The sequence below is a fragment of the Passer montanus genome, unplaced genomic scaffold (assembly GCF_014805655.1).
Source record: "Passer montanus isolate IOZ18808 unplaced genomic scaffold, ASM1480565v1 scaffold58, whole genome shotgun sequence".
Taxonomy (NCBI): Eukaryota; Metazoa; Chordata; class Aves; order Passeriformes; family Passeridae; genus Passer; species Passer montanus.
This window is the reverse complement of record NW_024370816.1, coordinates 1925589-1942540: the sequence shown is the minus strand read 5'-3', so window position 1 is coordinate 1942540 and position 16952 is coordinate 1925589. Positions and strand designations below refer to the sequence as shown.

At 37.7% G+C, this 16952-nt stretch overlaps 1 long non-coding RNA gene across 1 annotated transcript in view; it reads left to right on the top strand.

The window, feature by feature from the left end:
* Positions 1-16952, top strand: part of LOC120510464 — a 216870-nt gene that overhangs the window by 122317 nt on the left and 77601 nt on the right. The window contains exon 3 of the long non-coding RNA XR_005629501.1: positions 14947-15038. This is a non-coding gene — a long non-coding RNA (uncharacterized LOC120510464). The remainder of the gene's footprint in view (positions 1-14946; positions 15039-16952) is intronic.

The window sequence follows — 16952 nt, the reverse complement described above, 5'->3', positions numbered from 1 at the left end:
CTGTGGCCATAAAGTATGGGACTGGAAAGAGAAGTAGGAAGGGGATTTTCTATGTTTTGCTGAACATCAAAGCCAATCTGCATCTAACATCAGCAGCTGGCTTCTGTTATGGTTGAATGAAACAAAAAACAGAATTCAAGAACACTTGTATCATTAGGACAGTCTCCCCATTAAACACTTCCCAAAATAATCGTGTAATAAAAAGCTAAAAATAAACCTTAACTGCAAATTTGACATATTTAAGTATTAAGTATTTTGCTTTGTGAATATTTTTGAGAGAGGCCTGTTTTGGAATAAATAATGCTTTACCAAATCAGTTTTTAAGGTGATTGTTAGTCATGCATATGTTAGTATTGGCTTGTTTTAATTGATACTTTACTTCATTGAAACTAGTACATATTAGCCTGGCTTTGGTCTTTCTAAGCTGCTCTAAACTTCAAGAAAACAGATGATAAGGTCATATACTAGGCCTTTATTAACAATACCTTTGTAGCATTAACACTGAAGTTGAGCACCTTTTTATACCTAACACTTTGCATTCTTATTTCTCTGTTATTACCTTAATGTGGTAACGAGACTGTGACAGAGCAACACAGCCAGGCTCTCTGCATAGGCCTGAAACAACAACAGCCTACTAGGTTTTATGCCTTTCTCACCAAAACATTGGTAATTTGAATTTACCCTTAAAAAGTTTGATGCTTCCTTGATTGTTAAATCAAACCCTGTTTATTAAGCAGTGTGTGTTTGATATGTGTCTGTCTCTAGATGCCTGGTTCTCATTATTTCAGATGTTTAACTTGAATGATCGGTCAATTCCCATGAATGATTTAAAGAATTTGATATAAGCTGAAATAAGTTAAATGCCTAATTTTAAGCATAGATAATTGAGTGACCCACTTCCTTTCTGCTTAAGATGTTCAAAGAGGCTTAGTTTCAGTTTCTGATGGATGTGTTGCTGTTTTATCCAACTCTCTTAATCCCAACCTTATATAAACCCCACATTGGTGTATTTCTAAGCAGAGACAGAGACGGGAGTTTCTGCGTGTGCACTCAGAGAGTGAATGTCATTTGGCAGCCTGAAAACTTTGAACTGGACTTAGTAGTATTGTTCCATGGGCCTGACAGGGGTACAGCATCCTGTGGAGGGGTGCAGAGGAAACATTCCTTGTGCACTGTGTGCCAGAGGGTGATGGAGCTGCTGGATAAAGCAACTGCTCTGTTACTCCTGTCCATTCAGGCCTGGCTTTTGGTGTGGCAGTTCCCAGGCCTTAATCCTCTCACTTCCCATATGAATTGCTGTAGAACTCAGTGGGTTTACATTCAGACAGGAATATTTTTATCGCCATCTTAAAGAATTACCCTATCAGTGGTGCTGAAAAAGAACTGTGGTACTGTGATCTTTGTCTTCAGTCTATGTCCTCTCCACATTAGCTCACAAATTATGTAAGCCCAGGGCCCCAGAAGGTCAGCTCTGAATCCAGACTTTTCCCAGGGTGAGAATCTCTCTCCTTGCATTTCAGCTCCACCCACTCTAGAAATAAAGGCCAAATGCTAAGGTTTGAGAGGGATTGGGCTTGTATAACTGGAGTTGGGTGATGTATAATAGTCTGTGACTGCTTTCCAGTTCTAAAGATAGTGATTCTTGAGCTTTGATGGAAATAACTCTGGAGCACAGCTATAACTAGCATCAATCCAGTGTGGCTCAGTGCATTTTAAAGGACTGCCTTATTGGAAGCAATGCCATCCAGTATGTTACCCAAACAACCTTTTCTACAAACACCAGAGTGCAACTTTATGGACCCTATCAGTCCAATGGATCTACATTCCACATCATTAAACTCCTTCTGCCCTTATTTTTTTGTTTTCTTTTACTTTCCCTGCTTCTTAGTCCCTGGTCCCTTTGCTGTGCTGCCAGGTATCCCCACATCTCTTCACCTTGCAGGACTGAAAAGAATTCTGCAGAATGATTAATATATTTGGTAACTGTGAGTGTAATGTAAATGATAGTATAGGTTTTAATCTCTAAAAATTTAATGCAAATGCCAAAGAAACTGAAATATACTACAATTTTTGTCAGGTTTTCAATTGCCTTTTCCCCCACAATCTTTGAGGTTGTTGCAGTGCATTCAGATCTTAAATTACAGCAGCTCTGAGTAAATGAATCAGAGTTGTGAAAGCTGAGAATATTGGAAAACTAACCAGCAAATAGTTTGCTGGAGCACCTAAGAGCAATGGCTGATTTAGAAAAAATGTCTGTCTGCTTGCTGGGGGTGGTATTAAAGCACTTAACTTCTCCTCCTTTATTGGAAAGAATGAGGAAGTTTTGATATAAAAGTGCTGGTAGTTTTTCAGCCTCACTAAACTTTTACAAAGCTTTTGTGAGCTTTAATATAGCCATAAAGCAATGGAAGTTTATACCATATCCTAAGTTTGTATACTGTATCTCAGGTTCAAGTGATCTTATGGAAGCCCTCAAGCTTTTTCAGAAAATTGTCTTGGGTTTCTTGTGCATGAGCACTTTTGCAATCTGCTTTACAGTAAACTTTTTGATTGCTGAGATTTTTTGTCCATCATGACTAAAATAATGTAAGGGTTTTTTTTCTTTCTTGTCTAAGCCAATTCATTTCATGTTTGAACCAAGATGCCATTTTTTCCAAGGGCTGTAGATGCTAGCAATATCAGTTAGGACTGTAGGAGCAGCAAAAACGAGATCAGGTAATAATACCAGAAATAAATTTGGTCATAGACTTTTACAACAACAACAAAAAAAGAATTTATCTGTATATGGAAAGGTTCTTCACTACCCCTATGTTAATAAATCAGTTTATTCTTATTTTCTTTCTTTCCCCCTTAAAGCATTGTGATTATAATTTTATTCTCTAACACCTAAATTTAGTTCTGAATCAAGTACAGTAGCTCAATAGAGCACCACACATTAAGATCCACATTGAATTTCACATGACAGGCTTTACATTTGCTGAAGGCTTGGGGGCTGTGGTTTTAACAGTCATCTCACATTTTGGATGAACACAGTTTGATGCACGTCTATGAAATTTGTGTTTTGCTCACACAAGGGATGATTCAAGTCTACAGCTGTCGCAAACAGTATGTAGGACCTAATTCATGAATAAGCTGTCAGTTACTATAACCCCAAAATAAAAACAAATTACAATCACAAGAGGAAATTGGTATGAAATGTAAGAGTGGAACAAAAAATTAATCCCATGAGTATTAAATTTGGACACAGATTCCCCTTAAAAAATTAGTGTACCTACCTCTGCCTCAACTTGTGTTATTGCAACTGGATCTTTGTAAAGCACACCTCACTTATGAATCTAGAATTCTGAACACTTGAATAGTGTTATTTACCCTTAAAAATATATTAATTCATTTACAGTTGCAGTGCTGTTAAAATAGGTATAATGGTAAAAGCAATGCAATCACCTAATTGTTCTGTTGTCCTTGTATTTGTCAGCAATCTGCATGTAAGATAAATACCAAAAAATACCATGCAAGGAAATTACCTTTTCACAGCTAAGATCAGGGTTCCTCAACAACTGAAGAACCCCAACAATCCTTTCTGGAAGTGCCTGATATCTCCTAAGGCAGGGATAGAAGCATCCAACACAGAATGTACTTAGCAGCAGATTTAATTATGTCACTCTTCTGTGGGCAGGACTCTTCCCATTTGGCCATAATACAGCTTTATTCATTTATTTACAGAAGTTTACTGATATAACATATCAGACAGTCAAGTGACATTTCTAGTCTTTTTCCAAGTGTGAAAATAAGCATGATGTGCCAATTTTATGGAAGTGCTGATGCACTGAAGTATTTTTTGATTATATTTGATCTATTTGATTTTTTTTACTATTATGTGATCCAATTGTATGTTTTAATACCCAGATAGTAGAAATATATATGTATTACTCAGATAAATATGAAGCAGAGTTAAATATATATCTGTGATATATAACTAATTAAGCTAGTACTTGGTGAAGAGTAAAAACTTCAAATGATTTGACACCAAAAAGATGTTGTACTGGAGTAGACAGCCATTATTTTTACTAAAGTAAGTAAACTTCGGAAAATATCACAAGAAGCCTATTTATTTAGTAGTAGTATCTATGATTTTTGATTTTTTTAGCTCTCTTATTGCAAATATTGTCTCCTAAAAGACCATTTCCATTCATCTCATCTTGTATCTTCAATTTCACTTGGGCTTCTCTAGCATAGTACTTTTGGCTGTGTGAATGTCATTATGCTTTATTTCTAAATCTTAATTTCTAATCTAGATTCAGAGCATCAACACGAATGCAGTTCCCCTGTTTTTTTTTTTCTTTCTGTGTCACCTGAATAACAATCTCCACCCTTAACCCATTCTTTGAGAAGAAACTTTTCCTTAAAGCCTCTTCAGCCAGAGCTTCTGAGGTACGAAGGTGGCTCCTCATCAGAGGAACTGACCTTTCTCTCTAATGCTCAGAGCTTGTTTGACAGCTCAGTGGGAATCAGGGTGTGTGTGGTGACACATGTGCCTAGGTTGCTGCAGGCTCAGATCTCAAGGGATGTGTGTGCCCCAGTTTATACCAACTGTTGGGAAAGAACAGTTAAATACTAATCTGATAATTATTAGCACAATGTAGACTTACAGTGGAAGATAGTCTGGCTGGTAGAAACAGGTGCAGTTCATAACCATCAATTTTTTTTGTATGGGAAAGCTCTATCTGTAGGCAATCCTGAATGTCACGTGTTGTACAGGATTAATGTGTGGCACAGTAATTTAAAATCATAAATCACTGCATTTAAAATTAAACTAAATCTGAACAATCTTGGAAATTAATATTTCAATGTGAAGTACCCGTCACCACATGATAGCAGCAGAGTTTTTGTTGAAGACCAAAAGCATGCAACCTGTGTGCCTTGAAACATACATGAAATAAGAACTTTGGAAAATGGAATATCGTTGCTACAAACAAGACCAAGGAATTGAGGTAATTAAAGCTGCACCGCACAATAGTTAATTCGTGTATGTAACTTCACTTCCAGTTCAGCTGTCTCTGTGTACAGATCCCTCAAGTGCTCTTATCTAGTTTTCTCCAAGCTTGTTCTGACAAGTTTGAATAGTGGTGGTTTGTTCAGAAGCAGTCAGTCCTTCTAACAATGCAAAGAATTAATCTTTTGTCAGTGCATACCATGTGCAACAAAGGCGCCATTCTCCACAGCCTGATTCGGTGGCTGTTTTTCAGCAAGGCTGATGACTGCATTTCCAAATTGTGAAAATTTAACACTGCTGGCATGGCTGGAGATTTATTTTTTCTCATGTTCTCAGTGACAAATAAGCTCACAGTTTAAATTGTTGCTGTTTTAGAGGAGCTCATTTTTTAATTATAGTTGTTGGATTTTAAGACTACGTGCCTTACTTTATGGATATACATAGTCATTCTTGGTTTTATTTGGCATTTAGGGGAAATGTCATACCATTTTCTGAAATGTCTTGAAATATTTAAAAAACACTTCTGGCCATAGTTTAGTCTTAATTCTCAAAACCTTTCATTTATATTTTTGTATTCAAAGAGAGAATCTCAGGGAAGTCACAGTTGATTATAATAATAGTTATCAAGATTTATTTTGGTTTATTTTATTTTAATCAGCTTTAGCATAATACCTATTTACTTTTTTTAAGTTACACAGATTGTTATTTTATATCTAAACAGAAATTGTAGCTTTTGATTCTTTAGATTCCTATTTTCGTAATTATATGTGTTCCTACATCAGAAATTGACCCTACCTTAATTTTATTATGGAGCCTTGGGTGATTTTACTTACAGATGTATGAAATATTCTCTGTCCCTGGAAGTCTCCAACCCTTGTGAAAGATCTTGCTGTAGCTCATGAAAGACTATTACCTACAAAATCATATTATGCGCTGTAAAGAAGTATAACTTGAAGAGATATGAACTAGACTGTGAAACTTTAATTACATATAATCTGTCAGACATAGGCTGACAAAGACCAAGCTTTATTAACAATTTGCAGATGAAAACCACCAAGGAACCTGAATAGAAAGATGGACTCCTAAACTTATGACTGTAGCTATAGAAGGGATTCCAGGCAGAGAATGATAAGCTTGTAGTAAGGATAACACTTTGAGTTTCGTTTATTTTGGGTTGTTTTTTCTTTGGTTTGGGGTTGTTAGTTTGTTTGTTTTAATGAGATTTGTTTTGGATTCTGAGGATTTATCTATGTTCATATTCCCTTGAATTGTCTCCACTTTGTACTAGTGTCAGTGATTCAGCAGTGTCTGCAAGGAGCTTATGGTGAAGGATGCACCAGGAGTGTTTGATTTCCCTTCCAACTTAGTCCTAGAAAAGACCATTCTTAATGCCTACACCCTCCTCATGTCTCTGAAGAGTGTGCTGTAGTTACTTTGCACCAGCAAACATTTAATCACCTCAAACCTCATCTCTGCTCTGTTGCTGTAGTTGTTGTCCCCAGAATGATCTATTTGATATCAGGCTTCAAGTGCTGAGCATTATATTTCTTCTATTTTATTCCAGAATTGGCTTGAAAAATGAAAATTATGTTGGAATGTCGCCAAACCTTTTTGCTGTATCAGAAAATGATAACAATAAAAATTCATGCAGATCTTGTGAGCAGCATAATCTCCAAGTGTCTTTAGTTTTAGTATCACTATTTCAGTTGATCAAGTGGATTTGAAGCTAATTCTTCCCTCTGGTGAACAGACAAAATTAATGAATCAGAGCTATCATTTCCACAATCTGTCTCTTAAAACACTGTCTTTGAAACTTTGAATGTAGCCTTCACAACTAAGGGAATTAGAAGCTTCAGGTCTTTAGCTGAAGTTTCAGGTTTATCAAAAGCTTTTTCATGCACTACCTTATTTTAAAGTTCTTCCTAAGGGAAATTTCTGCCAAAACTTTCATGGAGATGCATGCAGACTCAAGAAGGTCCTTGTAAGATTAGTGACCTCTTGTTGAGTCCAGATACAGTACAAAGGTTATCAGTCATCTTATCAAAGGTATCAGTCTCACAGTTGCATTTCATTGCTTTCTTGTAAAGACCCTGCCACAGCCCAGTGCTGAAGAGGCCGGGCAGATGCTTGGGAGCAAAAACCATGGAGACTGGTGTGAGGGCTTCTAGAGGCTTTGAACAGAGATGAAAGACGGGGAGCATGGCCAGCCTGTGAATTTTCTAGAACTTGATTTCATACATGTACACGTTTCATCTTAATGACAGGGGTTGAGGAGAGTGTGTTAAAGCAGTGCTGTAGTATCTTTATCCAAGGCATATGGTGAGTAACTTCCAAATGGATGTAAATTATCCATTCCTTTCTTTGATGTGACTTCACTGAACACAAAGCACAGATAAAAGTCTCTCTACAGTTTATTATAAAATTACTAGGCCAAATTGGAAACCCTCAGGACATACTCATATCCTTTAAAATTTGCCAAGTGCATTTAACTGTCCCTGATTCCTATTACAATAGTGTTTGTTATAACCAAATCGAAGGTCTCCCTTCTCTTGCATGAGACAAGTGGTGCTCTCCAAGCATCATAAAACTGCAGGTCAACAGGATTTCATTCTCTGGTTTGTTGCTTTTAGGTAAACCCAAGGCATGCTTCTTTCTGCTAACGTCTGTTTTTCTTCTTTGTGTCCTCTCTGATTCTCACATCTTTACTGAACTATTTCAGGTCAATACAGAGTTTCCTGGCTGGTCAGGTACCAATGAAATGTAAAACTTTTTTTCAGAGGTTATTTCTTGTGGGAGTAGTTTGTTCACAGTTACAGAAGGTAGTATTTAGTGAAACTGGACAGTGAAATTCTTAGCATGTCTAGACAATCAAAAAATTTTCTAAAGAGAGGAAGCAAATAGACCTCTGGATTTTTGTACTAAATTTAGTAGCAAACTCCAAGTCCTTCTCTTGTCAAGTTAAAATGTGATCAGTGCATTTATTGTATTTGCATTTTTTCAAAACTGTCTTCATGGGTGAACATAATAGGGCTTTCTGAAAGATCCTTTACATTAACCAACAGCATTTAATAACAGGCTGTATTGTCTGGAATATCAAAGGCAGATACACGTTGTCCCACTTGGAAGTGAATGCACAGGTCCCACCACTGTGAAATGGAGTTACATGCCCAAGGCATGCGAGGAGGAGTAGGGAAGATGCCTATTTAGTCCTCTTCCTGAGCCTGCAGGTTCAAGTCAACTTCTGCATCAGCCTGCTAGAATCAGCTCTGCAGAGAAGGATGTGGGGGACCTGGTGGAGAACAAGATGTTCTTGAGCCAGCACTGTGTCCCTGGGGCCAGAGAGGCTAGAGGGATCCTGGGGTGCATTAGGAAGAACAGACATCACACAGGGGGTGATCCTACCCCTCTACTCAGCCCTGGTGAGGCACATCTGGAGTGCTATGCCCAGTTCTGGGCTCCTCAGCATGAGACAGAGCTCTTGAAGGGAGTCCAGCAGAGAGTGACAAGGGTGATGAGGGGACTGGAGCATCTCTGTTACAAGGAAAGGCTGAGGGAGCTGGGACTGGAGAAGAGATGACAGAGAGGGGACCTCATCAGAGTCAGTGTCTGTAGGGAGGGCTCAGAGCATGGGCCAGGCTCTGCCCAGTGGTGCCAGGCAGTGGGACAGGAGGAAAAGGGCAGGAGCTGATGCACAGGGAGTTCCAGCTGAACACAATAAACTCCTTTACTGTGCAGGTGATCGTGTAAAGGAACAGGTTGCTCAGAGGGGCTGTGGAGTCTCCCTCACTGGAGAGATTCCAGAACCCTCTGGCTGCAATCCTGTGCTGTGTGCTCTGGGATGACCCTGCTTGAGCAGGAGGTGGGAGTGGACAATCCACTGAGCTCCCTCCCAGCCTGACCTGTTCTGTGATTCATGTTTCTCTTGATGTAGCTGTGTACCTAGACAAGGGTCCATATTTATGATAAATAAATGATGAAAACCTACTGTAATTAGTAGCAAGTGTTATGAAATAAAAAAAGCAGTTGTTTTTTTTTTTTTCTTCAGACATAATAATTACTTGAATTAATCCTGGGATTTGATTGTATTTTCCAATTTTGATTAACACTCTATTTAGACTAAGCTGAACTGTTTTACCTACCTTGCCCCCCTAATTTATCAGGTTGCACAACCACTAATGGGAAAGTTAAATCTGAGAGGTGGTGGAATTATTCAGCTACTTACAAGGCTGTTTGCAGTGGTTGCAAGGTTTTACATCTTTTTATTTGAATTACATTTTGTATGCAATCTGACAAAGCATAGAAAGTGAGAACATGGGCATTTATCTAAATATGTTTAATAATACTCTTGTGCAATGTAAACACATCATATGGCCATCCTTTTAGCTTAAGTGACCATTGCAAATTCCTCAATCCTGTATTCTATTCCTCACTGAAAAAGGCATCTGTCATTTTCATCTCACTGCAAAGGCAATCTTTCCCAATCTTTTTCTATCCTGTAAGCATAGTTCATATGTGTTGGCTGGTTAAGGAATGACATGTGGCAGAATGCATGATGTCTCAGTTAAATAATGTGACCCTATTAATTATCTACAAGAACAGTCTAAACTCTAGAATGTGTAGCTGCTAATATTTCATCTTGGTTTCCTATTTGTTTCTTTTAATGTTTTTAGCACTTAATTGATTCTTGCATTTTCTTTTAGTAAGGAACTTAGTGAAATTTGTTTGCAGCAAGTCAGTTGTTTCTAATATAGAAACTATTTTCTTAATGGAACAGAAATTTTACTATGAAAATGCAGACACTTTCTTTGTGGTTGTGGCTAAGACATTTGATTTCAATAAGGCAAACTTCACAGTTATTTTTCTAATGCAGGGTTATTCCTGGTCATATTTTTAATTGCAGGGTTTCTAGTAGACAATTTATGTAGGCTGCTATGTTTTGTTCCTCCATTTAGAATGGTAAATGTAAGAACAGATACTTGAAGGAAGTTTCTAGCCAAGGATAAGATAAAGCTATTTTAATTTAGGTCTTTTATTCTGTGATAAAGTTTTAATCCATTCCAGAAAGATTTAATTGTCTCTTAAAGAAGCAGTTGTTTATGTGAATGGGTTTGTTTCTGATGATATTTGGGGCCTCTGTGAGATACAAGCAAATGGGAAAAATTTCTTCTCATGCCTATATGATGACCAAGAGCTGTGGCAGAGGGCTGTCCTGTTCTTTGGCCTTCTCAGTGGCCACTTCATAGCCTCAGTCCCAAAGGAGGAAGGCAGGAAGCTGTTTCAGTTTGGACAGGAGAACTGTTGGATTAGAATCAGGTTAATAACTTATTCTACTGGACCAAGAAAATGAGGAAACATACTCTAAGAGACAGAGATGATGACTATGTGGAGTGTTAGACATCAAGACAGCCAAAACTGATTCAAAAAGACGGGTTCCTTCTGAGGGTTTACCTGACCATCTATTGAGAGATGCATTGCCAGTACTTCCTGTCTGTGTTTGGATGTGCTGCAGTGCAGGGAGGAGCTCTAATGTACAGCCAGGGCACATGCTGGCTCTTGTGCAACTGCACAGCAAACCTAAATGCTCAATGACCATAGATAACTGGAAAATTTTCAATTTACACAGTATATAGTATGGGAATTGCCTGAGAAATGACACCAAAGAACCACTGAGTGTGTGCAGGCACAGGATTTAACTTCAAGGTCTTAATAGAGCTGCACATCCAAAAATCCTCCTGAAAGCACACAGGAATTTTCCTTCCTCCAGTGGCTGCAGAAATAACCTACTGTCACCAGCGCATCCACCAGCAGGGAAGCTTCTGTATGTTCACACTTCAGATCCTCCTCCTGCTCTGCCTGCCTATTTTGACTTCTGTAAGGCAGTGGTATCAAGGTGATAAGTGATGTTTCCAATCAAGCAACCACCCTGAGGATATCAGCCCTCCCTAACACACCCCCTCTGGCAGCTGTCCCCAGCCATTCTGGCACAGCAACAAGGGCCTGATCCAACCTCAGCCCACATGCCTTCTGTCTCCCTGCCACTGGAGAGAAACCCTCAGGAGCCTCTCTGCACAACACCTCATGTTTTGTCTGATTTTATTCCTACACCTGCTGATATTTTTATCAGATTAATGGAGTCTTTATATAAGCTTTGTGGAAGCTCCAGTCCATATACAATATTGCAGTAGAAACCAGAGATAGATTCTCCTATAGGGGCTATGCATAACCTTTCTATTCTCTTTCTGATTTAAAATTTATTTACTCTTAAAAGCCTTTAATTTTTACTTAGAGGGATCAAACTCACCTTCTCCTTCAAACTGAGAGGTGAGAAAACCTTTTCATTGTTCTGTTTTTGGGGAGTCTTGGCACTTGATTGCAGTCCACAACTGACTATACAAGGACATAGCACAGGAGGAGGGATGGCTTTCACCAGTTAATCTGTTGGCAGTTTGGGTGCACATTTGCTTATACTGTAATAAAACATATCTTTCCTCAAGGCAAGTCATGTTAAAGGTTGGAAACAAAACAGATTTTTGACAGAAAATTCAATTTTTCGAAGTTGGTATTTAGCAAGATGATATTGACAGTACCACAGGTACTGTGGTATCTGGTGACTTTGCTTGGGGAATGCAAATTCCATGGATAGACTTCTGCTCTGTTGTATCCATTTTTATTACACACTGTCATCACAAAATACCACATTGCTGCATCTTGTTCAGACATCAGACTCACAGGAACTTTGCAGCTTCACCTCTGGTTTCAGTGTGTTGTTCATCAAATTTGTAGCTTTGAGACCCTGTTATAAATATATCAGCCCAATTTTGCAAGAAACTTGTAAGTTCCTTTTATGTGATTTTGTTACCCTTTAGTGAATATGGCTAATTACATCCAAAGGCGCCGAAAATGAATTCAACAATTTAAATGTAAAGGCCCTGAAGAGCTCCTAGCTAGTGCTGGTGGTACAAAGCTCACACTTCTTTATGTACTTAACATAAAGAAGTGTCCTGGGGTGTAATAAGGAACTGCAAGCCATGTTTGGGGGTGGCAGATAGTCAATAATTTGAAATGAAAGGTGTTTACTTACAGAGAAGGACCAAAAAAGTCAGACTTCTGCTACACTCCTAGTTTCTATGGATTTTATACATATAGAGCACAGAATGCCAGAATCAGTGAGGTTGGGAAAGACCTTTGAGGTCATGGAGCCCAACCTGTGACCCCACATCACCTTGGCAACCAGACCATGGCCCTGAGTGTTTCCTTAAACACCTCCAGGGACAGCAGTGACTCCACCAGCTCCCTGGTAGCCTTTTCCAATGCCCAAGCACCCTTTCCATGAAAAAGCTTCTTCCTAATGTCCAACCTAAATGCTGTATTGGATCTATCAGGAATGATGTCAAAGATGGCAGAAAATAAGGAGGAAAAAAAAAATTAGTCTGCAACTGCAGCATTTATAATGGACTTGAAATACTGTTTGTGCTGAAAAGGTGGCATTTCCAGAAGATGCAAAGATTCAGTGCTTTTCTTTATAAAGCCTCTTACTGAGTGTCAGCTGCAATCTTGTTTCCACAATGGAAATATTTCAGTATAAACCATAATTATTTTCTTTGTTAGACAAATTTATTTGTATTTTACTGAAAGTATTTGTTTGGATTGCCATTTGTCAGTTATATGTGGACAATAGGAAATATTTAGACACCACCTCAGAATGAAAAACTTGTTAAGTTGAATGTGGTTATTAATAGATACCTCGTGTATTGCACACTAAAATGGTAGAACTTATTTTTCAGACAAATAAGACAAGATTGAAAAAAGTCATTCCCTTTCATGCTAAATCTACTTAATAGTAGTTTCTTTATTATTATTCCTACAGCCCCTCAAGCAAATCAGGCTTGGATTCTGTCTGATGTGCATTTGTTTGTATTTAAGACATTAACTTGTCTAAGAAGTGAATATGATAAAGGATCATATTTCAAAACTATGAATGTATTCCAGCTTTGTGAATCAAAGATCTTCTGACAGAGCTTTTACTTGTCAAAATAAAATATGTATTTTAACATTTCTATCTGCATACTCTGATGTATATCCTCTTCCTACCCATATTTAAAATGTCAATTGCCTAACCCAAATTGAGAACATCCATATATTGAAAGATTTTGTCTACATGTTTGGAATTATGTCGTTTTTACTTCAAAAATGCGTAACTTAAAAAGAAGGCTTTACAGTTTCACTTTAATGCTGATATTAAAAACCACAGGTATTTGTTTAAATGCTTCACTAATTGTTTTATTTTGATTGGAGCAAACTTTATTGCTCTGTCACAAGTTCATGCTTTTTCTATCAGCATTTCACTCTCCTGTTTAGCACATTGTACATATAAATTGAATTGGGTGATCACAGGTCACAGGGAGCCACACATCTATGTCATGATGGTTTTCAAAGACTTTATGAAACAGTATTATCACTGCAGATATTCTCAGTTCCAGAACATTGTTTTAACCAAAGGACTATTATTATCTTGAATTAGCGTGTTTCAGGCTCTCAGGAATCTCTTCAACTACAGACCTTGGAGGAGATTTATCCCTTCTGTTCTGGTGTCTCTTTCTTCAGAAGCCCATAGACAACAACACAGCAAACCAAGCAGGGAATCAGAGGAGAAAACTCAGACCAATGGCATGCTAGTATTCACTTCAACCAGCTTGCAAATCTCGCTGGTTTTCCAGAAAGAAGAGTATAGGCCAAATTTGCAACAACAGCGCTGTGCATGACTCTTTCAGGTAGACAAAAAGGTCCTTAAAAATCCTAAATACCTTGCTGGCCCTCAAATGGCGATCACAGCATTTCTTTGTATAAAACACATCTTTCTCACCAACCTGCGAGTGTATTTCTTGTTTGTCAGAGTGCCAGCAGCCGGGTCAGCTCTGTGAGGTGACAAAGCACAAGGAAGGCAGAGGCAGGCTGGCAGTGGGCAGCGGCCCTGGAGCGGGGGCTGCGGGCTCCCAGCCGGGTCAGCTCTGTGAGGTGACAAAGCACAGGGAAGGCAGAGGCAGGCTGCGGGCTCCGCAGCGCGGCTGCCGCAGCGCGCCCGCGGGCGGAGCTGGCACAGGCACGCTGCCACCGCTCCCCGGAGTGTTATCTGTCAGGATAGCGTGTTTGGCTTGTTTGCCAAAGAATGTATTTGATCAAAGATCTCAGGGCTTATCTGTCTCAATATTTTTGTCATTGATTACACAATGTCTGTGTTTTCTAGGTCACTTACGTATTATGCTTATATATGAGCATGTCAAAGAAATGTATTCGCTAATGTATGTTTAATGTGAATGCATCTGAACTCTTATTCAAACAACGAATATTTCCTACTCTTTAATATCTTCCACTCAACTCCTTTTGGAAATGAACATCTTTTTATGTGTATTATCCATAATCCCAAATATTATCAGCAGATATAATAGGTTTTAAAAACCGTAACATTTACAGTTGAGCCTTGTAGTCTGATGCATGTTTTTCACTAATTAACCCATTTTAGTTGTTTTGTATCCCAAGACGCTCTGTATTCATCATTTATATGCTCTATTTAACTCTTTTCAGGCAGAAGACAATATGAATATATACAAGCAAACTGCTGCATATGTTACCCTAGTGAATTGCTCATTCTTTGATGAATGTGCTAGCTGGAAAGTGATTATTGTAGCTGAATAGAAAATTCTTGTTCTCTTGTTAAAAAAAAAAAAAAAAAGGTTTTTTTTCCAGGACATGGTGTTCCTAAAAGAGACAGACTGACTCTGTATGAAATAAAAAATATGTATACCAAAATTCCCAATTTTTTATAAAAAGATACTTTCAAAATTGTCATAAGGCTAATATATAATAACACTGGAATACTGTAACTGTATTCTGTAGCATTCCTAAACAACAGACCCTGCACAATCACTGATGTTGCATCTCTACTTTCTCCACAGAATCTCTGAATGTATTTATGTATTTGGAAACCTGTTTTACCAAAAATATTTGAATCTGAAATGTGTGATTCGTATCCCAGCAAACTGACATGGTAAGTAGATGCTATTTCTTTTGCATAATTCAGTAACTTTAAATGGAATTTTAAAACTGGAATATCTGGATGTTTTAAACAGAGTGTTCCTATAGGAATTTTTCTTTTTACACCTGGAAAGCAAAATGCCACTGACCTTAAGTTCTGTAATGCAATGCCAACTATCTCTGACAACCAATGTTTGTCCTAATTGTTCCTTGAGTGAGTAACATTTTTAATGATCAAGAGCCTTGAATGCCTTGTTGTGGTGTACATGTCCTTAAAACAGATTTGGAAATCTCAGCTATGTAATAACACAATTTCACCTTGGATGAAACACATTATCAAGTATAATGTAATGTCCAAACCTTTAGCTTTTCTTTTTATTGAGATGGTTATTTGTGGTTGTTTCTTTGGACATGGGTCTCTTGTGACTAGACAGACAAACTGAGATCTCTCATGACTTAAAGTCAGGTAAGTCAGAAACAGGGCAAAGGAAGAATTAATGGTGCTTATGGAAACCACATATTACATGCTATAACTTTTTGAAAAATATATTTTAAAAATCTGAAGTCATGCAAGATTAAACTCCATTCCATAATTTGTCACAAGCATTTGTACCATCCCCTCAGAGTACAGAACACGTGCTGGCTGCTTTTGGTTTTGTTCAGCAACATGAGATGTTACAGTTCCATGGTGGTTGTTAGCCTGATGGACATTTCCTGAAGTTACTAGTGTTAAAATTAGAGCAAATACATGTGCAGGGTGATTGAGTATTGAGAACTTTTAAATTGAGAGAATTAAATCAAATACATATTTAAATTTGGTTTGTGATTTTCTTTCTTTTTTTTTTGTGACTATAGACTGTTTAGACTGAATGGGAAACTGTGCTCACTCTCACTCTTTTTTTAGTCTGTATGAGGCAAAAATATCATTGTTATATAGTTTATTGGATTGAAAATGTGAGTTATAATTAGATTGTTGTTTCCATCCTAAAGCTCCTGTTAGAAACAGCTAGACAGATTTACATCACTAAAAGGGCAGCACAAGAAATCAAGTAAAATATAATTTAGTGCCTATCAGCAGATGAGTAAAACCTCCTCACCAAACCACCTTCACTCAAACAACAGAAATTAAAATAATTCCCAAATCAAGCACAGACAGGATACTTCAAAAGACAAATTTGAGACTGGTTAGAAAAGGGACTGAAATAAATTTCTGTTTGGAGCAAGTAATTATCTTTTAGGATTTTACTCCAGATTGTATGAATACACTGCTACCCAATTTAGTTTGGAGCACAAATCTTTCATTCAGAACTAAACTCTTTCTGTTTCTGTACATGATAGATGAATTACATATTCTGAGGCAGCATCATGCAGTTAGTCTTTTTCATATATTGTTTTACAATTTGGCATTAATTTTTGATATTTAGTACTGAATACCTAAGTCTGTTTATTTATAGGAAATTGAGACATCAGTGTCTCAATACCTATGTGTGCTTATTTATAGGAAATTCCTCTTTCTATTATATCCAGTAATAGCAGAGTAGTTTGCAGTTTGAACTTTGATGTACAAAATCTGTAACAATGGTAGTTCTTTGGGAGAATCCAGCTTCAAATTAGAAATAGGTCATTTATTCAAGAAGTCACAGAAGTAGGAGTAATTCTTTCCTCCTTTGGCATTTCTCCTTTTTTCCTTTCATGCATTTCATATGACCAAAGTCCTTTTTTTTTCCAGCACTCAGTTTTTACCAGTATGTTAGAATGATTTTGTCTTGCTGAGATTTGTTACATACTCATGTTTTATTGCAATTGACAGTTTGGGGTAGCGCTGTCCCTTGAGTTTTGTATTTTATTTTCTATTGAAATGTTTGCTACTGTGTTCTGATAATCTCTGCAGTGAAAACAGGAGAAGAAGAAAAAAAAAAAAGGTGGG